The sequence below is a fragment of the Pinus tabuliformis genome, chromosome 3_2 (genome assembly GCF_031772625.1).
Source record: "Pinus tabuliformis cultivar Carrire ecotype Pingquan chromosome 3_2, CPIR1, whole genome shotgun sequence".
In the NCBI taxonomy this organism is placed as follows: Eukaryota; Viridiplantae; Streptophyta; class Pinopsida; order Pinales; family Pinaceae; genus Pinus; species Pinus tabuliformis.
The window spans coordinates 428,392,798-428,408,938 of record NC_142302.1 but is presented as its reverse complement, the minus strand read 5'-3'; the positions used below and the strand labels follow the sequence as shown (position 1 = coordinate 428,408,938).

Here is a 16,141-nt window from a genome sequence, read left to right as displayed (position 1 = left end):
AGCAAGAGTGATCCAGGTAAGGAACTAACTGATTGAAGCTTCTTGGAAGCTAACTGATTGAAGCTTCTTGAACCTTCATTATTGTCTTTTTGCTGCAATGACATCTTCATGTTTATGCAATTTATGGGTAACTGTTTTAGTCATGTATCCTAAACTTCTCATGATATTGAATCTATACTAATGTGCAACTTGTATAGTATACCAACACCTTGAGGTAATGAACGGTGACATCTTCATGTTTATACAATTTATGTGTAACTGTTTTAGTCATGTATCCTAAACTTCTCATGACATTGAATCTATACTAATGTGCAACTTGTATAGTATACCAACACCTTGAGGTAATGAACTGTGTATATTCAATACTTTAATGTCATCTCAGGAGTGGACTACAAGCATTACCTCCCACACTTCTAATATCTTCGATTGACAAAAAGCATTGGTGGAATACGAATAGCTACCATTGCAAGTCTCCTTTACTGCCTGCAGCAACAAGTATGGAGAAGTTCTATATTCAACACCTGCTGAAATGCCAACTGATTTAAATTCTCTAAACATAACAGTAAACAACTCGTAAAATAATACCATATTAGACTAGTAGTCAAATGGCATCCTTAGAACTACCATCCTTGTATGAAGAATACAAAAATTGTGCCTATGATTCTATGGTATCTTATTTTGCTGTTGCAGGGTACACACCTGGTATAATTCATCTGAAATAAGTCCCTTTCCATGTGCAAAAGGCACCTGTGTGCTGTCAAATGCTTCATCTGTAATTCCATTTCCAACCAGATAACCCTGAAAAACTAGCCATGCAAGAAGTCAGACAATGAGAAAACGTAACGTAGTTTCTAGTCATCAACATATTTTGGAGAGGCCTGAATGAAGGCTATGAATTTCAATTAGATTAGCAAAGAGTTTTGACCTTAAGGTTCAAGGTTGGGTACTTAATACCAGCTACATTTTCTGTCATATACCTCTTATGTATCCTTCAGTTCAATCATTGAAGTACAGTATCAAGTACTAATGGTTACACCCCTCTCTTATTCGTATTCAACGCCTATTTATTACATCTACTCAACACACATGAGAGGGACTATGTTGGTCAAGGGGGTCTGTTGATCAACCTGCTCATTACACAGTTTTGACCCAATCCAAACAGTGGTTAATGCCTATCATGGGCAGCAGTACTGAACATAAAGGTATGCCATGAAAGCATTGGCCAATTAATTCTTGTCTTCTTGATACAAACAGCTCACATATTGTTGTAGTTCTTTTGCTCTATGTATTTTTTGGTACACTGTGTCAATAATTGTAACACTGTAGTGAGCAGAATGAATAATCCAATTCAATATATAGTAATTCATACAATCCAATCTTCAAAACCTGAGCTTGACAGAACAATGTATGTATAGATTAACCAAAATTCAAGAGTACAGATTTTAATCATAAAATGAATTCTACAGAACTGAAATCAATCCAGAAGCCCTAACCAGAAGTTTGTAACCAAAGTTGCTACAGAAATTACTATAGATCTGGAACTATCCTTTAGCTCCTTCTTTGCTCAGGATCTGCTAACATAGGAGCCACAATTCCCTTCCTTTTCATCACTGTTCTGCCTCACGTCAGCTACAGAGGCCTGAACCTGTGAGGGCTTTTACAAGGTATCACCGGAGGGTTAATATGCTGATAACGCCTGCACTCTATGAAGCACATAATGTTTTTAAGGGATCAAAGGTTTTCAACTTATGGACCTTAGTACATGCTTAACCATTTACTATTAGTCAAGCAGTACGATACTTGTCAAAGATCTTTGTTTGTTGAATATAATAAATTAACCCAAATATGAGTTGCCTAGAACAAGACTTATTTAGACTTTAAACAGGAAGTCTCTTCATTTGTTCTCAAATCTTTCTCATTCTAGTATACTGCAACATATAAATAATGACATAAGACATTCCGAAAATCAAGATTGGCATGTAGTAGGGTAAGGACATATTGGTCAAAGACCAAAGAAGATCCATTGATTAATCAAGGTGAATAGGTGGTCAGTGGATTGATGGATGCTCCTTTCTGAAGTAGTTGGAAGACCTCTTTTGCATAGAAACTTTAAAACCTTGCTTTGATCATACCCAGCTATTATTACATTCATTGCAATTGTTGTTCCAACTGCCAGTCCTGCCAATTCCCCTATCTGTTCCATTGGAAATTCGTGGTTACTGTAATAAGAAATTTAATGGCATGTGCAGGCATATCTCATCCTTATTAAATGAATACAAATAGTTCAAGAAAAATCAAGGGTAGTCAGAAATAGATACCGCTTTGGTATCAGTAGAGACAGAAGAAACCACAAACATTAGGAAAAACGTGATAAGTATTTCTAACACGAAGGACTGCATGTCTCAGCCAGTAGGTACTGTGGCTGCTATGTGTGCCACTTCTCCAAACATCAAACGGAGGACAAATCCAGCAGATATTGCTGCAATAACTTGAGCTCCTATGTAGGCTGGAACCTGTGATTTTAATCCCATACAAAACCATATTTCAAACTTTTTTTTTCATTTTTTATATTTCTGGAATCTGTAATCAACATAACGATCCCGAAGTGTTAAACTTCTGTCCATTGCAGATTCCAAGAATATGTCAAGATTCAAAGAATCTGAAATCAACATATTCTGAGCATTGAATTTATGTAGATTGCAGATTCTTAAATTTTCTTAATCTGACCATTAAAAAAAGAGTTGATTAATTAATCTCCCTTTATCTCTCAAATTCTCAAATATTCCCCCATCTATAATCAACAAATTCTCAAATATTCCAGAATTTACAATCAACATAAGTTTAGCAATCTCCGTCCATATATTAATTTGCCTAAAACAATTGTATACATACTTGAGCCCAAGGAAATCTTCGCAGAAGTGCAGAGGCCAGAGTCACTGCAGGGTTGAGATGAGCTCCAGAAATATGACCTATGGCATAAATTATGATCATTACTGCCATTCCCCAAACAAGCGATACACCCAGATGAGTGATGGAATGATCGCTTTTCTGATCAATAACGACTGATCCACATCCTGAAAATATCAGGAAAAATGTCCCAATAATTTCTGCTAACACCTGCACTAAATATGTTCAAGTTCAAATATCATGAAAGTTAACAGAGTAGTGTTTATTGCGACAGTACCCACACCTCAGAAAATGCAATTTCCCTCTTCTTGTGTCTAAGAGAACAAGAATTCACCAACCCTACAAGAATTCGCGGTACAATACTGCAAACAGCTTAACTGAAAAGGAAAGTCTGAATCAGGGTTATAATGTTTTTAAGGGATCAAAGGTTTTCAACTTATGGACCTTAGTACATGCTTAACCATTTACTATTAGTCAAGCAGTACGATACTTGTCAAAGATCTTTGTTTGTTGAATATAATAACTTAACCCAAATACGAGTTGCCTAGAACAAGACTTATTTAGACTTTAAACAGGAAGTCTTTGCATTTGTTCTCAAATCTTTCTCATTCTAGTATACTGCAGCATATAAATAATGACATAAGACATTCCAGAAATCAAGATTGGCATGTAGTAGGGTAAGGACATATTGGTCAAAGACCAAAGCAGATCCATTGATTAATCAAGGTGAATAGGTGGTCAGTGGATTGATGGATGCTCCTTTCTGAAGTAGTTGGAAGACCAAGAAAATAGTGACCTACAATCTAACACTAAGATTCCATTTGAGATCTGCCCCTGATGTCAGATACATCACCTAATTTCCCATTTATTGCCGTCACATACATCATCTCATATGCCATCTGCTTCCGATGTCAGATAGATCGCTTAATTGCAAATTGTTTATTAGAATATCTTGGCCGCAATCTAACCCTAAGATTTCATTTGAGATCTGCCCCTGATGTCAGATACATCACCTAATCTCCCATTTACTTTTGTCGTCACATACATCATTTCATATGCCAATCGATTGCTCACTTAACGTAAGTTCTCCGTTTTATAGCGATCATTTAATACTGGCCTCCTCTAATCTGATCTTCAAGTATTTCAGATCCATTCCAAATCAATCCATATACGTACTTACTTCTGCACGTGTCAGCAGTTTACCCCGCATTCAAGTCTTGTGATCTTGCATGGCTTTCCTTATTTGGTTGTACAGTAAAATATTCTCAAAAACCCAGTTCCATTCACACTTAAAACTAGTTTGCAAACACATTGAACTCTTTTATAAATTGGCAAAAGCAATGCCTAATTTCTCGCTTACAAAAGAAAACCAACTTCTCCACCTAGATATTGACATACATCTCTCTGCTTCACATTACATGGAATCCATTAGCATAAGCCAACTTACTCAACTAGCGGCATTGTTTCTCTTAGCACTTGTTCTCATGACTCTTCTGATTATCGACATCGTAAAAGTAGAAACACGAAGAAAAAAGAAACCAAGAAAACAATAACATCTTGAACGAAGAGCATATGATTATGGAGTATGTTTCTGTTGTATAGTCAAAATTCTGAATCTCACGCCTATTTTTGCATTACTTTACGTGTTGTCTTAATTCCTCGCTTCCTTGTCTGTTACAGGTCTATGACAGATGCTTCAAATATGCATTTGGATCTGCCATGGTGCTGAAATTCTCATTTTTATGCTTTTATCGTCTCTGCTGGCATGCCGATGATTACAAAACTAGCATATCAAGCTGACAAAGGAGAAGCACTGCAAACTGCCCTGATTGCAAATAACAGCGTTCCTTGAATCTAAAGAATCTAACCAGTATTCCAGTTTCAGTCTCCTTCATAGGCATAATGTCGTCCTTGTCTTGTATTCTTCACATGTTACAGTCTGTCATAAGAAATGCTTATTTTAACTTGATGCTATGCATTTGTATCTGCCATGGTGCTGAAACTCTCATTTTTATGCTTTTATCGTCTTTGCTGGGATGCCGATGGTTACAAAACAAGCATATCAAGCTGAAAAAGGAGAGGCACTGCAGACTGCCCTGATTAGAAATAACAGCGCTCCTTGAATCTAAAGAATCAGTGTATCATTGATGCCAGTATTCTAGTTTCGTTTTTTCTATATATATGAAAACTGTCTGAAAAAAGTATCAATTTGCTTTATAGGCATAATCTGCTTCATAGGCATAATGTCGTGCTTGTCTTGTACTCTTCACATGTTACAATTTGTCATAAGAAATGATTATTTTAACTTGATGCTATGCATTTGGATCTGCCATGGTGCTAAAACTCTCATTTTTATGCTTTTATCGTCTCTGTTGAGATGCCGATGATTACGAAACTAGCATATCAAGCTCACAAAGGAGAGATAGTGTATCATTGATGCCACATCAAATAGGACCTACTTGGCTATGCCCTTAAGGCTACTCCTGGCTGTGATTGACTTGCTATGCAAAGACTAGAGGTTCTATGTATAGAAGTGATTCTATGACTAGAGCTTCTAGACTAAGCAGAGGTTCTAGTAGAGACTGTGAGTATGGCGCATGACTATGTACTTGACGATCTGGGATAGTCTGATGATATCCATTGCCCAAGCTCGAAATGGCCAAGGCTTGATAATCAGGTCTAAGTCGGAAGCCGGCTTGTGCTACATTGGTCCATACCTCTGGCAGGCTGCTAAAACTCTCATTTTTATGCTTTTATCGTCTCTGCTGGGATGCCGATGATTACGAAACTAGCATATCAAGCTCACAAAGGAGAGGCAGTGTATCATTGATGCCACATCAAATAGGACCTACTTGGCTATGCCCTTAAGGCTACTCCTGGCTGTGATTGACTTGCTATGCAAAGACTAGAGGTTCTATGTCTAGAAGTGATTCTATGACTAGAGCTTCTAGACTAAGCAGAGGTCCTAGTAAAGACTGTGAGTGTGGCGCATGACTGTTTACTTGATGATCTGGGATAGTCCGATGATATCCATTGCCCAAGCTCGAAATGGCCAAGGCTTGATAATCGGGTCTAAGTCGGAAGCCGACTTGTACTGCATTGGTCCATACCTTTGGAAGGCATCGCAGCTTTTAGCATGTGCTATGCAATCTGACAGGACCTTAGTTTTCCCGGGAGTCAGTCCTTTCGATGAGCTAACTAGAAGCTTAGAGGAGAATTCTATGACTAGAGCTTCTAGACTAAGCAGAGGTCCTAGTAAAGACTGTGAGTATGGCGCATGACTGTGTACTTGACGATCTGGGATAGTCCGATGATATCCATTGCCCAAGCTTGAAATGGCCAAGGCTTGATAATCGGGTCTAAGTCGGAAGCCGACTTGTACTCCATTGGTCCATACCTCTGGTAGGCATCGCAGCTTCTAGCATGTGCTATGCAATCTGACAGGACCTTAGTTTGCCCGAGAGTTAGTCTTTTCGATGAGCTAACTAGAAGCTTAGAGGAGAACGCTAGTGTGCACACCTCCGGCCGGACAAAGGTTAACTTGATGCAGGGACTCGCTGCCTCGCAGCTTCCCTTGTTTAAGTGTGTTTCTGGTAAATTTTAATTTGACTTATTGACAATATATTATTGATTATGACCATACAGATGACGAGCTTCTTTGGCAAGGTATTTTATTAAATAATGAATTACAAAGCATGCTTGCAAAACATGACGCTACAACCTCAGGGTCTCCTTTTCCACAACAACTTGTGATTTCGAACTCTCAAACACCATATTATAGTGCCCCTTTTGTGGAAGATGAGGATGAATATGACTTTGGACAATTGGCCCGTAGGTAATGTGAAGATGTTTTCTATTTTACGCTGCTAGAGATAAGTTGAAATAAATATTTCACTGTTGTCTTAGAATGACATATAACTATGGAAAAACATCTTAAGAACAAAATCCATTCACGTAATAGCAATTTCTAGAATTGAAACAAACAACAAGAGAAAAATTTACCATAGCTAACCAATGTGCTTGGCGATCTCGATACTGACTTCACCCGTATGGGTATTTTTTTTATGCCACATTGAAATTCAATTCAATTGCAAGAGTAAAAGGGAATTCTCTTGTGGCCCATCAAAAAATGTTTCAAAGAATGCACCATGCCCTTTGAGAGGTTGATGACTTCATCATTTGTGCTAAGCAACAACCATGGTGTCTCGGCTAGTGTTCCCTTCACAACCCCAAGTTGTCCATCTAATTTAGAGATTGGAAGATGATATTTGATTGATTATTTGAAGAGATTTAAAGGGTATTTTCAATATGAGTGAATACTGAATAGATTTTTTCCAACACGTTGTGGAATCTGGCTTCGTAGAGTCGACCATTGAATCCGCTCATATGCAATGACATTGGTGTTAGTACATCTATGTTTCTGAGCACTAGTGGGTCTCGATTGAGGTGGAGTGTTTATATGTTGGCTCGATTAAAAAATTTATATCACACAATGCATTATCAGTTAAGATTTGATTTGATTTACTTTTAATCTTTGTGCACCATCAACATTGAATTAAACCTTTTTACAATAGATGAGCATATTCTACTACTAGTTATTGGTTTTTAATAATATTATTTTGTTATGTTATTAATGTCAACTTTATATAGAGTTATAATCTGGAATGAAAATGGCCTTTATATTATAAAGTGGATTTAGGTCCATGTTCATGCCATGAGTAATATTTTTGATGGCACACCCATTGAAATATTTGTTTGATGTCAATCTCAACTTCTTACAAACACTAATGTTATTGAGAATGCCTTATTTTTTTGTTTTCTTCTCTTTACATTCAAATCCATGAAATGAGTATTATATGATGTTCATTTACTTATAAAAATCCCTATAGTACATGGAAATGCTATAAGCAGGCAAGCTTAAAAACATATGGGTCTTCAGACATTGTATGAAGTTTTTTGAGTTCTTTAAGTGTGTTTCTCAGACATTTTAATTTGATTTATTGACAACATATTATTCATTATGACCATATCGATGACAAGCTTCTTCGGCAAGCTCTTTTATTAAATGATGAATTACAGACCTTGCTTGCAAAAGATGATGCTACAGCCTCAAGGTCTCCTTTACCACAACAACTTGTGATTTCCATCTCTCAAACACCATCTTGCAGTGTCCCTTATGAGGAAGATGAGGCTGAAGATGATTTTGGACAATCGGCCCATAGGTAATGTGAAGATGTTTTCTATTTTATGCTTCTAGGGATAAGTTGAAATAAATATTTCATTATTGTCTTTAAATGACATATAGCTATGGAAAAACAACTTAAGAATAAAATTAATTCACGTAATAACAATTTTGGGCATTGAAACAGATAATAAGAGACAAATTTTCCATAGCTAACCAATGTGCTTCATGATCTTGATACTGACCTCGCTCGTATGGGTAATTTTTTTACACCATATTGAAATTCAATTCAATTCAAAGAGAAATAGAGAATGCTCCTAGTGCCCATCCAAAAACCTTTGAAAGAATGCACCATGCCCTTTGAGAGGCTGATTACTTGATCATTTATGCCAAGAAACAGCCATGATGTCTTAGCTGTTGTTCCCTCTGCAACCCCAACTTCTCCACCTAAATTAGAGATTGGAAGATGAGATTTGATTGATTATGTGAAGAGCTTTAAAGGGTATTTTCAATCTCAGCGAATACTCAATAGATTATGTCCAACTTGTTCTGAAACATGGCTTCATAGGGTCGACCATTGAATCTGCTCATATGCACCTGCATTCATCTTAGTACATCTCTATTTCTGAGCACTAGTTGGTCTCGGTTGAGGTGGAGCGATTATATGTTGGCTCAGTTAAAAAGATTATATCACACAGTGGATTATGTGTTAAGATTTGAGTTTATTTACTTTTAATCTTTGTGCACCATCAACATTGAATTGAAATTTATTAGACTATATAAGCATATTCTACTATTAGTTATTGGTTTTTAATAATATTATTTTGTTGCATTATTAATGTTAACTCCATAGAGAGTTATAATCTAGAATGAAAATGGCCTTTGTATTATAAAGTGGATTTAGGTCCATGTTCATGCCATGAGTACTATTTTTGATGGCACACCCATTGAAATATTTGTTTGATGTCAATCTCAACTTCTTACAAATGCTAATATAATTGAGAATGCATTATTTTTTTGTTTTCTTCTCTTTATATTCAAGTCCATGAAATGAGTATTATATAATGTTCATTTAGTTATGAAAATTCCTATAGGACATGGAAATGCTATAAAGAGGCAGGCTTAAAAACATATGGGTCTTGAGACACTGTATGAATTTTTTTGAGTTCTTTAAGTGTGTTTCTCAGAAATTTTAATTTGATTTATCGACAATATATTATTGATTATGACCATACAAATGACGAGCTTCTTTGGCAAGGTCTTTTATTAAATGATGAATTAGAAAGCGTGCTTGCAAAACATGATGCTATAGCCTCAGGGTCTCCTTTACCACAACAACTTGTAATTTCTAGCTCTCAAATACCATCTTCTAGTGCCCCTTATGAGGAAGAATATGCTGAACATGATTTTGGACAATTGGCCTATAGGTAATGTGAAGATGTTTTCTATTTTACGCTGCTATAGATATGGTGAAATAAATATTTCGTTGTTGTCCTCAAATGACATATAGCTGTGCAAAAACAACTTAAGAACAAAATTCATTCACGCAATAGAAATTTTGGGCATTGAAATAGACAATAAGAGAAAAATTTCCCATAGCTAATCGATGTTCTTGGTGATCTCGATACTGAATTCACCTGTATGGGTATTTTTTTACGTCATATTGAAATTCAATTCAATTACAAGAGAAATAGGGAATGCTCCTGGGGCCCATCCAAAATCGTTTGAAAGAATGCACCATGCCCTTTGAGAGGCTGATGACTTGATCATTTCTACCAAGCAACAACCATGGTGTCTTGCTTGATGTTCCCTCCACAACCACAAGTTCTCCACCTAAATTAGAGATTGGAAGACGAGATTTCATTGATTATTTGAAGAGATTGAAAGGGTATTTTCAATATCAGCAAACACTCAACAGATTTTGTCCAACCTATTCTGTAATCTGGCTTTGTAGGGTCAACCATTGAATACGCTCATATGCACGTGCATTGGTGTTAGTACATCTCTATTTCTGAGCACTGGTGGGTCTCGGTTGAGGTGGAGCGATTATATGTTGGCTTGATTAAAAAAATTATATCACACAGTGCATTATCAGTTAAGATTTGAGTTTATTTACTTTTAATATTTGTTCACCATGAACATTGAATTGAACTTTCTCAAACTATATGAGCATATTCTCCTATTAGTTATTAGTTTTTAATAATATTGTTTTATTCCATTATTAATGTCAACAACATAAAGAGGTATAATCTGGAATGAAAATGGCCTTTATATTATAAAGTTGATTTAGGTCCATGTTCATGTCATGAGTACTATTTTTCATGGCACAACCATTGAAATATTTGTTTGATGTTAATCTAAACTTCTTGCAAAAGCTAATTTTATTTAGGATGCCTTATTTTTTTATTTTCTGCTCTTTACATTCAAGTCCATGAAATGATTATTATATATTTTTCATTTAGTCATTAAAATCATTGTAGTAAATGAAGATCCTATTAAGAGGCAGGCTTAAAAACATATGGGTCTGGAGACAATGTATGAATTTTTTTGACTTCTTTAAGTGTGTTCCTAGGATATTTTAATTTGATTTATTGATAATATATTATTGATTATGACCATACAGATGACGAGCTTCTTCAGCGAGGTCTTCTATTAAATGATGAGTTACGAAGCATGCTTGAAAAACATGACGCTACAACCTCAGGGTCTCTTTACCACAACAACTTGTGGTTTCCAACTCTCAAACACCATCTTCTAGTGCCCCTTATGAGGAATATGAGGCTAAAGATGATTTATGGCAATTGGCCTGCACGTAATGTGAAGATGTTTCTTATTTTACACTGCTAGAGTTAACTTGAAATAAATATTTCATTGTTGTCTTCAAATGACATATAGTTGTGGAAAAATAAATTAACAAAAAAATACATTCATGTAATAGCGATTTTGGGCATTGAAACAGATAATAAGGTCAGAATTTCCCATAGCCAACCAATGTGCTTGGTGATCTCAATACTGACTTCACCTGTATGGCTATTTTTTTTACACCATATTGAAATTCAATTCAATTCCAAGAGAAATAGAGTATGCTCCTAGGGCCCATCGAAAAATGTTTGAAAGAATGCACCATGCCCTTAAGAGGCTGATGAGTTGATCATTCATGCCAAGCAATAGCCATGGTGTCTCAGCTATTGTTCCCTCCACAACCCCAAGTTGTCCACCTATATTATAGATTGGAAGACGAGATTTGATCGATTATTTCAAGATATTGAAAGGGTATTTTCAATCTTAGTGAATACTCAACAGATTGTATCCAACCCGTTCTGGAATCTGGCTTTGTGGGGTTGATCATTGAATCCGGTCATATGCACTTGCGTTGGTGTTAGTAGATCTCTATTTTTAAGCAGTAGTGGGTCTCGGTTGAGGTGGAGCAATTATATGTTGGCTCGATTAAAAAATTATATCACACATTGCATTATCAGTTAAAATTTGAGTTTATTTACTTTTAATCTTTGTGCACCATTAACATTGAATTGAACTTCCTCAGACTATATGAGCATATTTTACTATTAGTTATTAGTCTTTAATAATATTATTTTCTTCTGTTTTTAATGTCAACTACATATAGAGTGATAATCTAGAATGAAAATTGCCTTTGTATTAGAAAGTGGATTTAGGTCCATGTTCATGTCATGCGAACTATTTTTGATGGCATACCCATTGAAATATTTGCTTAATGTCAATCTCAACTTCTTGCAAAAGCTAATCTTATTCATAATGCCTTATTTTTTTATTTTCTCCTCTTTACATTCAAGTCCATGAAATGATTATTATGTATTTTTCATTTAGTTGTTAAAATCATTGTAGTACATGGAAGTCCTATTAAGAGGCAAGCTTAAAAACATATGGGTCTTGAGGCGTTGTATGGAGTTTTTTGAGTTCTTTAACTGTGTTTTTGGGGAATTTTAATTTTTTTTATTAACAATATATTATTGATTATGACCATAGAGATGACTAGATGCTTAGGCAAGGTCTTTTATTAAATTATGAATTACAAAGTGTGCTTGCAAAACATCATGCTACAGCCTTAGGGTCTCCTTTACCACAACAACTTGTGATTTCTAGCTCTCAAACACCATCTTCTATTGCCCCTTATGAGGAAGAAGAGGTTGAAGATGATTTTGGACAATTGACCTCCAGGTAATGTGAAGATATTTTCAATTTTACGCTGCTAGAGATAATTTGAAATAAATATTTCACTATCGTCTTCAAATGACATAACTATGAAAGAACAACTTAAGAACACAATTCATTCATGTAATAGTAAGAGAAAAAATTCCCATAGCTAACCAATGTTCTTGGTGATCTTGATATTGACTTCACCCGTATGGGTATTTTTTTACCCTATATTGAAATTCAATTCAATTCAAAGAGAAATAGAGAATTATCTTGGAGCCCATCCAAAAATGTTTGAATGAATGCACCTACCCTTTGAGAGGTTGATAACTTGATCATTTCCGAATAGAAAAACCCATGGTGTCTCGGCTGTCATTCCCTCCACAACCCCAAGTTGTCCACCTAAATTAGAGATTGGAAGACAATATTTGATTGATTATTTGAAGAGCTTGAAAGGGTATGTTAGCACCTAAATCTGCCTCAAACTGAATGAAGGCAAAAATTAGGGTAACCACAAACCACGCTTAGTCTGGTAGCTAGCCCTACCAGAGCAGGAGAGGGCTCTCTCCAAGTCACGCTCAGTGAATGGATAAGCAAAAATGGTTTGAGATGACTTACAATGCAATATTTACCTTAGGCTAGTAAGTGAAAGTGGATACAAGAAACGATTTTTATGAATGACCGAGCTTCTGGGATGTTATGGGACTGGCGCTCAGCAAAGAACAGAGAATTGAATATGAAGGCACAGATTATTCTGTGAGGCAAGGTAGGCGGAAAATGTAACAATTTAGTTTGAGGTACCATGTCATGAATAGATTGCTGAAGAAAGTGAAAAGGGCATAGTGACATGAATCCTTTTCAACAGAAGAATAACACTGAAACATGAAATTTTCCCACACGCAGAGCAATAAAAATTGGATTCTACCTAATCTCACTCAGAAAATTTCACTCGAATTGAGCATGAAATGAATTATGAAACATAACTAAATACATATGAACACATAATATATACATTTTCTACACTCACAACCACAAGAATCTCTCGAAACAGAGCCGTTGCCTTTCATTAATTCTCTGTCAAAAATATACAGAGAAGAAACATAGTTTCTTTCCCACAGTCTCCCAGAAGTTACAAGCCAGCCAACCCTTTGCAAATAACTTTCATATAATATATAGAATGTGTGAGGAAGAGATAGAATTCCCAAGGGTTGGGGAGTTACTCAAATCATTGCAAAATGGAGATGGAGAGCCAACCATAAGCTACAGGTGCAACGTTGCAAACATGACATTTGGCTTTGGGTAATCGTTTGCCTTCCTTCGCCACTTGGATAGAAGCCCATTAGGAGAAAAAACTCTTTAAATGCTACCTTTGGTGCTGAAAAACTGAATTGTAAATTACCGGGCTGACTCGGAGAAGTCTTAACCCGAAATTTCGCGAAACGGGAGCAAATTGGCAATTTTTTCCTCTGTGCACTGCGCCATTTTTTCTGTGCGTCGCGCTATTTTGGGCCCTGTTTTGGGGCACTTGTATCTGTCCAAAATGTGCCCAAGTGGTCTTGCTGGAAAGCCTGTCCTGTCTACTTCCTAACCCAACTGGAATTTTCAAATTTGGTGCTCATTTTCCCCTCAAAATATTCATCCTCCAAAGACTGCTTTCTGTGTGTCAAAAAAGTGGCAGAGAGGCCATTTTTGGGTGTTTTTTGACCTTTAGGAGACCCAGACCTTGCCCAAATCTCTTGCCCGAACACCAGTAGTCATAATTTTCAATTCTGAATCCAAATATGCAAGCCGTTTCTCCGTTGGATCCCTATAATTTTAGCGTCGCGCCAGTGGCGCAATGCACATGGAGAAAATCCCTGTTTTTTGCCCAAAAAATTTCCCTGTGACCAAAATTTGCCCAAATTTTTTGAAATTTGGACTGGATGTTCCCTATGAAGTGCTATGCTATGCCAAGGAAGCCTCAGCCAATATTCGAAGCCGATCTTTCTCCTTTTCCTCCTTTGCCTCTTTTGTTGCTTTACTCAATTTTGCCTTTAGGCTCCTGATTCTTGCTTTGGAGCTCATGTTTCGGGCCATGTAGTGGTGAGTCATGCACCTCAGCATGTATTTCTCCCTGTTAGCTTTATCCAACTGCTGCTCCAAGTGAACATTCACTTTCTCTAACACATACTCCCGGTCCTCGTTTCTTTGCTCCATAGGTTTGCCTTGTGCTGCCATGATGTGTTGCCGGTTTTCCTTGATCATTTACAACTCTATCTCAGCTAGGCGATCCTCAAGTTGCTTGTTCCTCTACTCCAGATACTTCACGTTCCACTTGGTCCTCTCCAAGTCTAGTGATAAGTTCTCAATCACTGATTGCTGCTCCTGAATTATCTCTCCCAGCTCAGCATTTGTAGGTTCTGCATTTGTCTCATCATCCTGGAGGAGAACAAACTCAGTCTCTCGCTCACCTGATGGCCCTTCCTCTTGCACTGGCTCCTTACCCTTACCTTGCTCCTGTGATGCCGATGTCAGAAGCGAGGCCCCTTCCACCCCGGGTGGAGATAACACTCGCTTTACTGCTGCAAATAAGGGTCTACTACCTTTCTGATAGGTGATATATATTGGCATAGTAGCAGTCTCATGTCGCTCATACTGATGAGATGGGCCCCCCACCTCATGCTCTGCCTCTGAAACCACCAGTGGAGCACTGACGAAGTCACGGGAGATGAAGTCCTCCCAAGCAATACCCTACAATCCCAACTGATGGTCCACCAAAATTCGGATGAGAGAAAAATGATAGACACTGTTTAGCTGCTGCCGAGGGGTCTTGTTTTGCATGAAATTCTTCATCATCTCTATGTTCCTGTAGATAAAAAATGGGAGGCTCATCATCTGCACCCTGGTGAAGTGCATGAGAAACCTGATGTGATAGGCATAGAGGCGGGAAAACCTTCCCTCACAACTGAAATACCTCATGATCAACCTCATGAGTGGGGCATACTCATCCCTCAAAAATCTGAATGGAAAAACTTTGGTGAGCTGGCTCAAATAGCTGTCTTTGATGTAAGGTTCATAATGATGCCTCTCCACCTTATTTTTCTTATGCCACTGTTCCCCAATGTTGGGTATTCCTGTTGCCACTGATATGGTTTCCAGTGTCAATGTGAAAGTGACCCCGGCCAGGACAGATTGACCTCCCTGTAGATGAAGTACAAAAAGACGGGCCAACTCATGATGGAATCTGACATTTACCACCCTTTGACAAAATTCATAGCATGCCAAGTGCTGGAAACAAGACATGGCAAGAGGGCATGCCTACAACTCAGTGAGGGTGTTCGACTCATCTCTAAGATGTCTGCCACTCTGGTGATGTCTCCTACAGGCCCTCTCTCCTGAAGATGTGTCACTGTGGGTCCCCTCCTCATACTCTGATGAAACCTCTGATGCCATTACTACTGTTTGTACCCTCAGTTTTATGCTTCCCTCTGAATCTAATGGAACTGGTAGATGCTCTGAAAATATGTCACCAAGAGGAAAATAAAACAAGGGGTATTAGGAGAGGAATGATGAAATGGGAATAGGGGCTAAAGGGAAATATTTATCGAGGATTTGGGAGCGTTTTGGGTATAGTATTGATGGGGTAGGGTTTGAATTTATTTTGGTAGGGTTTGGGTTTTTTGAGTCACAGGGGAAAAAGGAATATGGTTTTAGTGGTGTTAGGGTAATGATAAGGGGAAAATAATACAGGGAAAATAGTGATAGGGGTAGGGTAGGAGAATACCCAGGCATCACTGTCACTGTAGCAAAACCCTAGCACTATGTTTTCTTTATGTCTTCTTTTGTTGGCTTTATCAAAACTTTTGCATTTGATTCATACTCCTAAACCATCCTACTCTT

General features: G+C 37.3%; 1 pseudogene; it reads right to left on the bottom strand.

Moving 5' to 3' along the window:
* Nucleotides 1–378: 378 nt before the first annotated feature.
* On the bottom strand, nucleotides 379–14,479 carry LOC149181159 (aquaporin NIP1-1-like; annotated as a pseudogene).
* Nucleotides 14,480–16,141: the final 1,662 nt, after the last annotated feature.